Here is a 9,607-nt window from a genome sequence, read left to right on the forward strand (position 1 = left end):
GTTAATAAATATATTAAACCAGTTTTTTTTGCTGTTAATTTTTGAGTTTTCAAAGTTTTTTTGTTTTGTGATCTTAATAATACAAATAATAACGTTTGCTTCACAGTTTAATATCTTATTTTTCCAATCATTTTAATATGGTAACATACAACTTTTTTAAATGTGATTTTTAATGTGTCCCTTTCAGATAAAACCCCTTTTACAAAAAAGCTGAAAAATATCGGTCATATTCATTAATTTTTTTACATTTATCTGAACGTTAAAAGTATATAAAATAATGAATTATGGTTTTTTTATATATATAAAGAATTAAAAATAAGGGACAAATATATATGTACTTATGTTAAATACAGACCTGAACACAAAATAAAGGATACCACTTTAAAATAAGACTACCTTTATGAAGGGTTTATAAATGGTTTACAATTAGTTTATTAATGGTTACTAATTAGGTTGTAAATGCCTTAAAATCATTAATAATCAGTTATAACACATATGTAGAAAGGGCAACAATATAGATGGCTGTGGGTTCACTATTTGGCAAACAACAGGTCATTGGTGCCCTTTCTATGTATGTGTTATAACTGATTATTAATGATTTTTAAGGCATTTACAACCTAATTAGTAACCATTAATAAACTAATTGTAAACCATTTATAAACCCTTTATAAAGGTAGTCTTATTTTAAAGTGGTACCGAAATAAAGTTGCGCAATAAGAGTGTCATAGAGTGTCATAATTAGTTTAATATTAATAAGTTGGCTGTAGGTAGCGAGAGAGCTGGTTTTCTGCATTCTGTCTGGTCTTTAGTAGCTTTATTATAACAATGCTGTATTATTATTATTATTATTATTATTATTATATATAAATTGCTTTGGGTTAGTGTGTGTGTGTGTGTTTGAAAATGAAAGATTTCCTGAAACAGTTTCCTGTAAAGCACTGATATGACTGATATGCTTTACTGTTAGCAAAGTCACTGTGCCCTGAAGACAAATTGAGGCCACAAGTTATGTTAGCAATGAAGATCCTGCCTTCTTTCACGTGATGTCGCCTCTCTGAACCAGTTTCTCTTTCTCAGTCGTCGCTGTTACACAAAGATTTACAGTCATTTTACAGGTACTGCTTTTTTGGGTGGGGGGGTTTTCTGTCTTTTTGTTTGATTTCGTTGAAGCTCGGAGCACCAATGGCATCGTCCTTCTCCCTCCTACACCGGGACCTCTCCTGGTGTTTCTACTGACCCAGTTTTACTGTCCTGTGGGCACGGTTTCTGCAGGACGTGTCTATAGAAAAGCTGGACTCAGAATTCAGGTAGAGAATGTCCTTTCTGTAGACGACGCTCATCAAAAGAAGAACCTTCAGCTGACCTGGCTCTGAGGAACACCTGTGAATCGAAGAAGAATTGAAGAAATGGAAGGCTCCAGTTCTCAGATCCAGATTAAGTGTTCTCCACACTCTAAGAAGCTCAAACTGTTCTGTGTGGACGACGAGAAGCTGATCTGTAGTCAGTGCATAACTGAAGATCATCAGAACCACACTTTCTGCTCCATCGGTAAAGCTGCTGCCCCACACAAGGTAAGAGAGCGAAACCAAGAAACGATTCTTCAGTAAAGCATTCCTAATGCATCATAATATTCTTTTTGCTTAATTGATCTTTTACATCATGTTTTTTTATTAGAAAACACTTCAGACTCATCTGCACGTGTTAAAGAACAAACTTAACATTTTAAAAAACTTTAAAGAGGTCAGGGACGAGGAGGCTGCGCACATTAAGGTGGGTCAAACACTGTGGATGTGAATAAACAATTTAACTAAATGAATAAATCTTGTAAATGGGGGCATTGAGTGGTCTAGTGGTCTAAAACGCTGCCACTATAATCAGGAGATCGCTGGTTTGAATCCCAGTCATGCAGCTTGCCATCTGCCGGAGCTGCCGGAGCCCTGAGAGAGCACAGACAAACAAATGTCCTTGCTGTTTCTCTCTGGGTGGGTACAGTACAGTATACGGCGCTCTTTCTTTCCCCTCATCACTTCTAGGGTGATGTGGATCAGCACAAGGCTGCATCTGTGAGCTGATGCATCAGAACCGAGGCAATGCTACAGCATCAGCAGCAGTTCAAAAAGAGGCGGAGTCTGTCTTCACATGTCTCAAAGGAGGAGGCGTGTTCTAGTCTAGTTCTAGTCTTCACCATCCTGGTGTTGGGGCATCACTAGTGATAGGGGGGTATAATGAACTGGTGGGACAATTGGCCTAGCTAAATTGGGAGAAAATTAGAAAAGAACTATATATATTTTTTTTTTGTATATTTATATATATACACCCACTCTACACTCAGGTTCAGGTCCAGCAGACAGAGAAACAGATAAAGGAGGAGTTTGAGAAGCTCCACCAGTTCCTCAGAGCAGAAGAGGATGCTAGAATCTCAGATCTGAGAAATGAAGAAGAGGAGAAGAGCCAGAAGGTGAAGAGGACCATTGAAGAGCTGGAGGAACAGATAAATGAGATCAGTTCTAGGATCAAAGAAGCAGAAGATAAGCTAAAGGATGAGGTCTTGTTTATGCTGGTAAGGTTTACTATTTCCTCTGCAGTTAAAATCGTAAAAAATACATTAAACAGTAACAACAATACAGTAAACACTTCTTCATATATTTCATTTATAGGACTTCAAGAGCGCACTTGAAAGGTAAATGTTTATTTTATGACCATTTTAAACAAACATATGGTGTGATATTTTTATGCAATTAATTTTACGCAATTTAATGCGATCCTGCGGGTTAAAAGTGGTGTAAATGTTGATGTTTATCCCCAGAGCTCAGTACAGCTCAGTTTCAGATGCACAACGTGACTCAGGAGCTCTGATAGATGTGGCCAAACATCTGGGGAACCTGAGATATAGAGTGTGGGAGAGGATGAAGGACATCTGTCTGTACCGTGAGTAACACTCAGTTAATATTTAAGTATTTTTCCACCTTAAAACCTCATCCCACCCCAAACTCGGAAAATTGGTGGGTCGAAAGGAAAGTTAGTTTCATGATTGTTGTCGTTGAGAGACTCAAAGTTCTGCTAAATGCCTTAAATGTAAATGTAAATGTTATCAGTAGATCAGAACAGATATTGAGTGAGCAGCAAATCTCACAGGGTGCATTTGCTATGTGGTAAAGTGCACTACCAGCCACTAGATGTCACTCTTCCCTGAGGCTTCAATGCCTTGAGACTTTTTCGGCACAATCAGGAAGAAGGCTTCATCCGCCCATCACTGCGGTACAGCGCGCATTACTCATAGGTTATTTATCATGATTATAGGCAATGTGAAAAGCACATGGCAATGGTGGTGGTGGTGGTAGCAGGAAACCAGAGGCACACACCATAAGCCTCACTTCCTGTGTGAGCTCTGGCTGCCATCTTGGTGGTGACAGCAGGGTTTATAGTCCTTGGCTCCTCCCATTAAGGTCAGGTGGACTACAAACCTGCAAAATGAGACAGAGAGAGAGAGAGAGAGAGAGAGAGAGAGCATACACAAAATAAGTGCTAGACCTGCACGTAACATCTGGTTCTAGATCTAAAAACAATGCTAGGGCTGCCAATTAAATTCCCCCAAGATAAAATTGTGTTTCCTCTACAGATCCGGTGGTTTTGGACCCAAACACTGCAAACTCCTTCCTCAGTATCTCCGCAGATCTGAGCAGTGTCTCAATCTCTGAAAACCATCAACTTCAAATTCCAGATAATCCAGAGAGGTTCAGTGTTTTTAATGGAGTTCTGGGTTCTGAAGGGTTCTCCTCAGGAACCCACAGCTGGGAGGTGGATGTTGAAGGAAGTGATGACTGGGTTGTAGGAGTAGCTGAAGAGTCCGTCAACAGGAACATAAGAGTTAGAGCAAACCCAGCCAATGGATTCTACTGTATATGGAGGAAGGACGGTAAAATTGTTGCTGGACTAAATTCTGTTGAAAAGACTATCGTGAAACCAGCTGTCCATGGAATTGTGGTGATATTAAATTGGGATAAAGGTAAGGTGACTTTCTCCAGTGCTGAGAACAATGAACTCCTATACACCTTCAAAAACAAATTCAAAAAGAAAATGTACCCATACTTCTACAATAAGAGCAAAACCCCACTGAAGATACAGCCTATCCAGACCTCAATCACAGCTAAAATCTAATGAAACTCCTTTATCAACTGATTAGTAAACCTGTAAAATCACTGACTAGCTGTGAGATTAGATTGAAAGAGCTACAAGATGATGAAATGTAAAGACAAAGGACTGACAAAAATGCCTTTTAATATGATCCATGTTTGTTATCGTTACTCTCACACTTAGAAATTTCAACTTTTCAGAACAGTTTCCATCATTTCTGTTGTTTCATTAGTCTAAATTTGACTTCCCTGATGCTGAGAAAGTAATGCTGTGTCATTTGCTTTTACATTGCATGATTGGCACTGATAGTAATCGTTGAAAATAAATTAATTCACATGGTGTGGAAATAATGTTAAATATCTTCTATGGATTTACTGCTAATGTTTGTAGCATCTTTACATTTAGAGGAGTAATTTAAAGCTACATTGTCCGCATAATAATGTGTTGTATCAATTTGAGATTAACTACACAGACAAAAATGTCCCAATTGGTTGAATCCAGGGGTATTGCCTGATTTGTGAGGTACTGTCACTTTTTTGAGAAAATATACTCTGTATTTGTTTCTATAGGTTCTTCTTCAGATTTGCTTCTATAGGTTCGATTTGTTTTTATATGTTCTCCTTTAGATTTGTTTCTATAGGTTCTTCTTTAGATTTGTTTCTATAGGTTATTCTCCAGATTTGTTTCTATAGGTTCTTCTTTAGATTTGTTTCTATAGGTTATTCTCCAGATTTGTTTCTATAGGTTATTCTCCAGATTTGTTTCTAAAGGTTCTTCTCCAGATGTGTTTCTATGGGTTCATCTCCTCCTCCTCATTGCCTGTTTAATAGGGCTGTTAGATGTTTCTCTTCCATTAAAGGGTGATTTTACCCCTTATTTGTTTTGATTTCCCATCAGTTGTATTGTTGGTGTCTAATGATGTTGAAAACAACAGACTGATTTTTGTTTATAATCTGGGATTTATCTTTTTATCATATTTGACTGACTTTATTGTGTTTTATGAGCCTTTGTTAATAAATTGATCCAACCTATTGTTTTCAGAGTTGCAGTGTCATCAATCAATCAGTCAATCAATTAATGAATCAACCTTTATTTGGACTTGAAGGTAAATTTATGGTAACCCTTATTTTCAATGCTGCTGAACAATTACAACAACAGGGACTTAAACAGATAAAAAAGAATATTGACTGTAATTGTATATGAAGAGATTAAGATATAAAGATAATAAAGTAGACTAAGTAAAGACAAATACTTTATATTAACACCTGCAAACTACAATTAAGCTAAAATTAACTATTAAATAATAAAACATTTATTAATAAAATATGAATAATAACAGTGCTATGATAATATAATAATTGCTTTGGCATACCTAGACATACATAAAATCAGCCTTATCATTAGAACCTCCCGCCTAATATTGGGATGGTCCACCTTGGGCCACTAAAACAGTTCTGACCCAGTCGCATGGAATCTACACGACCTTAAAAGAGCCATAGGATATCTGGGACCAACACTAACTTTAGCAGTAGATCCGAATGTCCTGTAAATTGTGAAATGGGGGACAGGCTAATACTTAAAGACGGCGGGAAAGAGGGGTAAAATACGGTAGTTTCCAGGCCAAAACAAAAAATAATAAATACACTTAATAAATGGGCACTTTTATTACATTTAAACGCCCCCTGTTAGTTTAGCATTAAAAGGCTTGAGTTTACTTGTCCAAGTATTGCAGCGATTCAACCTGAACATTTCCTGTTTAAAATGAAAAACAAATGAAAAACAAAGGGTTAAGAAAAATATAAAAAAGGAAAATGCTTTAATATTCACCACACTCATTTTCATTAAGACATATCACAAATGTTTAAGTGTGCCAGAAAAAAAAAATAATAATAAGTAAAGTGACCCGCAGAACCAACTCCCATTTGCCCCAACGCAGACTCTTGCAGTGCTAGTTTAGTCTGCGTATAGCCAATAACAAAAAAAAGACGTTACAGTATTAAATAACTCTTAGGACTGAACGCATTTCAACCATAACGATCGATTTTAGGACAACATGTTTTAGCTTTAAGCTTTAATCGTCAGTGTAGGAGCCAAATGCCTCCTAAATGAGTTTAAGCAAGGCCATACATATTATTTTATTTAAATGTCTACATTTTAAATGCGTATTAATTTTATGTTCACAGCAATAGATTTATTTTAATGTTTTGGCTTTGAACTCTGGGTAAAGTCAGGTGATATAGCACATCATATGCGTGTAATAGGGGTAGATTTTCCTGTTTAGCCAGGGAGCCACATGGTTTTCTGACCGTGCCGTTGTGCTAAATTAGAATATTCAGATGGAGGAAAGTGAACATAATAGACACTTCTTTAATCGCTTTAATCGTAGTGTTTACTTGGTTTAGGACGAATAAAAGTCAAAAGTCAGAATTGGATTCGTGTGGATTAGGTAGACGGGCTACAGCTGGAAACACGCGTCGGTCACGCGGCCCTTTTTTTATTTTCACTGAAACTCACTACAGTCAAGATAACCAAGTTCACATCTGAATACCTGATATTTGGCCATTTTTACACCTGCCGAAATAATACCCCATCTCCAGGGCTTTTTTTTTTAATGCAAGAGCCTATTTCGTGCAGCGCTCACGGATTTTATTTGCTCACGTGTAAAATATAGGTGTGCTCACACAATTTACCATGCTCTCTCTCAGATTAACTCTCCTCTTGTACGAAACTGCGCGCGCGCTCTCAGAAATACCATTCTCGTGTATTTGCCTGTTCTTATTGAGAGCTGCGCGCACGCTCAACTTCTCCATGTGTGCACGCAGAGCATTCCCTGCTCGAGCGCGGAGCTTTTCACTACAAGAAAGCTGCCCAAAGTCTCCAGCCAATCAGAAGAGGCAACAGGATTTGACCAGTTAAATTCTTAATGCCGCTTGCTCTGCATTTTCATTGGTTGGAAAAACCGCAATGAACGTTATATGAATTATTTATCTTTGAGCGCGCGCGCAGTTTCGAACAAGAGGAGAGTTCATCTGAGAGAGAGCATTTCTATATTTTTATTGACAGTAAAATGACGCCTACCCATAGGCGTAGGAACCGGGGGGGATGGGTGGGACATATCCCACCCAATATTAGAAACAGGTGGATTTGTCCCCCCCAAAAATGATATCAGTTCGCTCAGGTCAGCTGTACTATTAATGAGGAGACAGACCGGACCAATCACGGAGCCGGTTCAGGTATTAAGTCACGCCTCTCAGTAGAAACAGCCAATCAGCTTGCTGGTTTTGCGGCGCGCGGAGCAGAGGCAGTTTGCTGTTGGGGAAGCCCCGCCCCCTCGCTGTGAGATTTAGCAGCGGGATCGGGACGCAGCAGCTTCAGCTGATTTTAAAACAGATATGAATATACGGAGATTTTTCTAAAAGAAAGGTAATGGTATCTAATCATGTAAACTGTGATGATATGTTTCTGATAGCTGGTTAAAAATACACGTCTCTGAATCAGCACACAGTTTAAACCCACTGTGATTAATAAACTGCAGCTGTGTTAGTGTGTAAGCTTATCTTTGGAATTAGCTAGATTGGGAGTCAGGGTTAAAGGAAAAAAATAAAATATATATGTAATGTTTCCCTGTACCTGATCAGCTAATCACTTTAATTTGAACTGTTTATTCATTTAGGATTACAGGACTTACTGTGAGCTATAATGAACGAAAATTAATTTAGCTAACTAGTTATCTAGAAGCTGGATGTAGATGATCGCCAGAATTTCGTACAGTACTTTAAGTTGGTAGATTAAAGCAGTTACTTAACCCCGATCACTGCCCTAAACTAGTGTTTTCCACCTGATCAGCTAATAAACAATCATTTACTGAGTTTACCTGTTAAAATCCTTTAGCCCCATATGGAGCCTAAATTAATCATGTATATCCATCAGAGGAAGCTGTAGAATATGCAGAACAGTTTTAATATGCAGTAGAATATATAAGAACTGGGTTGAGAAACACTGCTGTAACGTGACTTCTGTTCATTTGTATTTCACAGTAAGACCACATATCCTGACGTTTATAAAAGTCTCTATGAAACGTAAAGTTACATTCTTTTACATAAAAGGACACCATCTTAAGAAGAGCTCTCAGTAGAAAAAAATAAAAGCGCAGGAGAAAATGTAAATATACAACAGAATTGACATGCCAATACATAATAATAATAATAATAATAATAATAATAATAATAATAATAATAATAATAATAATAATAATAATCTGTTATATTATTTTAAATATTAGGTGATAACTGAATTTTTTTGTCATATGTACATAATTCAGACATTGCTTGCATAATTTTTCTAACAACAGTAGCTGTAATGTGGAGTAACATGTTTAGGTTGTAAAATCACCTTATAATAATAATTTACTTTTAATTAAAAGTAATTTCCACAAATGTTGTTCTAGGAAACAATTGGGTGGGCTTGGGTTCATATTGGCAAATGTGTCCCCCCCAATATCAAGCCCGCTCCTACGCCCTTGCGCCTACCCCTCTGATCTCAGCAGGCAAAGGTTTAAAGGATTCTTATTTATTCTGATAGCATGTCTTGTGCTCTAGAGTGGGTCCTGAAATTTGTTTTACTCTAGACTGTAGAAATTAACGATTAAAGCTGTGCTTATCATGTTCTCCTAATTGGCTGAAAGGCGCTCAGCCTTTATTCAACTAATATAGCAATGCAATGTTCTTTGTTTGACTGTATGTCTGTGGATTATAAAGGTAAAGCGTTATTTACACGCAAAAAATAACCGACAGCGCGAGTGTAAAGAAGCCTCTATCCACAGGTTTACCGGACGCACGTGCTCGGATTCTGCGGGTCCGATGCAGCGCGACCGCAGCGCAACAACCGGATAAACCGATTAATTAATAAACCCGATAAACTTTCCCAAATTGTGATCTCATTGTCTCAAACTAATGTAAAACACAAAGCTCTTATTCCTTACATTATGCAGACCTCATTTTTCAAAGCAGCCATTGTTAAACTATATATAACTTATTTAGTAAAGCTTTAATCTGTTAATTTATTTTATACTAATATTCATAATTAAATATAATTATTACCTTATTAAACTTAATGATCTTCCATTATTTTTAATACTATAGAACTTCCTTCACGATTCAATGTCTTATTTTTCAAATTAGTTTTATAGTAAGAAAAAAAAAGTATTTTATTCATTTGAAATCTGACCTTTTACAAAAAATCTGGAAAATACTCATTTTCATTGAGTTGAATTTATTACAGGTATATAACTAATACAATTATATAAAATAAATAAATAACAACTCTAACTTTAAGTTCTGTAGTGTATATTTATATATATAAATAATTTCGAAAAATACTAAACATTTGTAAAAAAAATGAATTTATGGATCAATTAAAAAAATCAAATGCTTAGATTTTTTATGTATTTATTTTTTACTCAATTTTGATTCTT

This window comes from Astyanax mexicanus, chromosome 21 (genome assembly GCF_023375975.1).
Source record: "Astyanax mexicanus isolate ESR-SI-001 chromosome 21, AstMex3_surface, whole genome shotgun sequence".
In the NCBI taxonomy this organism is placed as follows: Eukaryota; Metazoa; Chordata; class Actinopteri; order Characiformes; family Acestrorhamphidae; genus Astyanax; species Astyanax mexicanus.